General features: G+C 41.2%; 1 protein-coding gene across 1 annotated transcript in view; it reads right to left on the reverse strand.

The window, feature by feature from the left end:
* MTMR1 (myotubularin related protein 1) overlaps positions 1-2924 on the reverse strand; it is a 57141-nt gene that overhangs the window by 6483 nt on the left and 47734 nt on the right. The gene's annotated exons all lie outside the window — the stretch shown is intronic.

A 2924-nucleotide genomic window follows, 5' to 3' on the forward strand; every position in this document is an offset into this window, starting at 1 on the left:
GTATCCTCAAGCATTCATAGTACATAAAGAAAAGGACTTGAATAATGAATGAAGTAAGTTCAAACGGTAAAAAATTCAGGGACATTTTACCACCTCCATTCCTCTGTTGTGCATCACCTCATGCTCCGTATGACATGAAAACACACGGATTACTGTCATGGATAAACACAGTGCTCAGTTAGGTGACACTGACGACTGTGTCTGTGTGAAAGCAGAATGAGAACTTTCTAACAACCACGGGGTGATGGGGCTCATCAATAACAAATACATTGTTAATTCTGGTTTTCAGTTTGTTTTTGTAACTCTTAATGTTAAGGACTGTGAGTAGAATTTATAGATAAGACTCCTTTCACTGGAATATCATGGCAATCTTGGGAAAAACATGCCAGAATTGCAGGCTAGAGAAGCCTTAAACGGAGAAGTCAATATATCATTAAATTACTTCTCCCCACCACCCAATTTTATAGTACACTGTTTAGAAATGCAATAACCATTTACGTTACTGATCTTGAAAAAGAGAACAAATTTGGAGGTCTCGCACTTCCCAATTTCAAAACATTTCCCAGTTTAAAAGCCACACTAATCAAGGTGGTGCTGGCATAGGATGGACAGACATGTGGATCAATGGGTTAGAAAACACAGAAACAAACCCTTGCATTTACAGTCAACTGATTTTCAACGAGGGTGCCAAGAAAATGGGGGAAAGACAGTCTTTTCAATAACTGGTGCTGGGATAACTGGATAAGCACATGCAAAAGAATGAAATTGGACCTTTATTGCACACTATACACATTAAATAATTTGAAAGTGGATCACAGACCTAAATTTAAGAGCTAAAAGTATAACATTCTTAGATAAAAACACAGGCTCAAATCTTCATGACCTTGGGTTAGACAATGGTTTCTTAGATATGACGCCCAAAGCACACGCAACGAAAGAAAACTAGATAAATTGGATTTTATCAAAATTAAAGATTTGTTTCGAATGACACCATCAAAACAGTAAAAGGACGATGCACAGAAGGAGAGAAAACTTATGCAAATCATATCTGACAAGGGACTTGTACACATAAAGAATACATAAGGAACTCTTACAACTCCATAATAAAAAGACAATTAACCCAACTAAAAACAGGGCAGAGGATCTGAATAAACATTTGTCCACAGAAGATACACAGATGGCCACCAAGTACACGAAAAGATGTTCAACATCATTAGTCATCAAGAAATGCACATCAAAACCACAATGAAATCCCACTTCGCACCCACTGGGATGGCTAGAATCAAAAAGCCCCACCTCCAGGTTCAACGAGTGCCTGCAAGGATGTGGAGAAAAGAGGACTCTGGAACATTTTTGATGAGGATGTAAAATGTTGCAATTGCGTTAGGAAACAGTCTGGGGTTCCTCAAAAGGTTAACCTAGAGTTACCATCTGACCCAGCGACCCTACTCTTATGTTTTTACCCAAGATAAACGAAAGTGTGTCCGTACAAAATGTTGTACATGAGTATTCATAGCATTATTCATAATAGTCCAAAGTAGAAAGAACTCCCAAAATCTATCGCTGATGACTGGGTAAAATGTGGTCTCTCCATTCAGTGAAATATTATTCAGCCATAAAAAGGAAGGAAGTACTGATATGCTACAACATGGATGAACCTTGAGCACATACTGAGTGAAAATAAGCCAGTCACAGGACAAACATTTTATGATTCCACTTACATGAAATGTCCAGAAGAGGGGATTCCATAGAGATGGAAAGTAGATTAGTGTTTGTCAGGGGCTGGGGCTGGGGACTGGGGGATGGGGAGTCACTGCTAATGGATATGGAGTTACTTTTTTGGATGATGAATATTTTATGAAGGATGGTAATGGTTGCACACAATATACTAAAAACCATTGAACTGAACGTTTTTAAAGGGTGAATTGTATGCTATATAAAACATATCTCAAGAGAACTCTTTTTTAAAAGAGTACATTTTGGCAAAAAAAAAAAAGACGACAAGGGTTTAAATTCTACATATGACCTTCATTCTTCTGTTGATTTTTAAAAATGGCTTATTGACATACATCGCATACCATAAAATTCACCAGTTTTTTTAATTAAGAGGTTGACAGGGCCCTGTCACACTGAGCCGGCAGGAATGTGGGTTTTATCCTGATCACAGTAGGAAGCCATGAGGAAGTTTCGAGCAGGGGAGATGCATGTGGCAGGACTGAAGCTTGGGAGTCCTGCCTGGGTGCCATGTTTAGAGAGGACTGCTAGAGATCAGAGACAGGGGGTGTGAGGTCCATTTCTAGGCTTATAGCTATGAAGCAGTGAGAAGTGGCCACATGAACAATGTATCTGGGAGACAGGCCCAGCAGTACTCGCCGATGGATTGGATGTGGCAGCTGCGGTGATGACAAGAGAGGAATTGAAGAAGACCCCTACGTATTTGGCCTCAGCATCGCAATGGGCAGAGGTGCCATTTACTGAGATTTGGAAGAGCAGAGGAGGAGCCAGATGGAATTTAGAGCCCTAAGACAGATGAAATCACCTTGAGAGAGAACACAGAGTTTAAGGCGAGAAGAGGACCGAGGACTGGGCCCAGGTGACTCCAAGTTAGAGATGGGTTAAAAGGGAGGAAATTGGGTCAGAAGCATGGCAGTGTGAAGGATCTCCCCGATCTCTCCCCTTAAAATTACAATAAACCGAACAACTACAGTCCAACAGACAACAGATAATACCCAGCCTAGTACACAGACATGTCTGAGAGATCTGTGCATCAGAGAATCTGAAGGAGGGCAAATCTGGCGAGAAAGGGAGGAGGAAAGGGAGGGGAGTGGGACAATGCTGGAGACTGATGCTGCAGACACAGCTCAGAGGTCCCTGCAAAATGCAGGGAGAGGGTGTTAGGTGGCAGTTCTCACTTTCTGAAGCCC

The sequence above is a fragment of the Pteropus vampyrus genome, unplaced genomic scaffold (genome assembly GCF_000151845.1).
Source record: "Pteropus vampyrus isolate Shadow unplaced genomic scaffold, Pvam_2.0 Scaffold529, whole genome shotgun sequence".
In the NCBI taxonomy this organism is placed as follows: domain Eukaryota; kingdom Metazoa; phylum Chordata; class Mammalia; order Chiroptera; family Pteropodidae; genus Pteropus; species Pteropus vampyrus.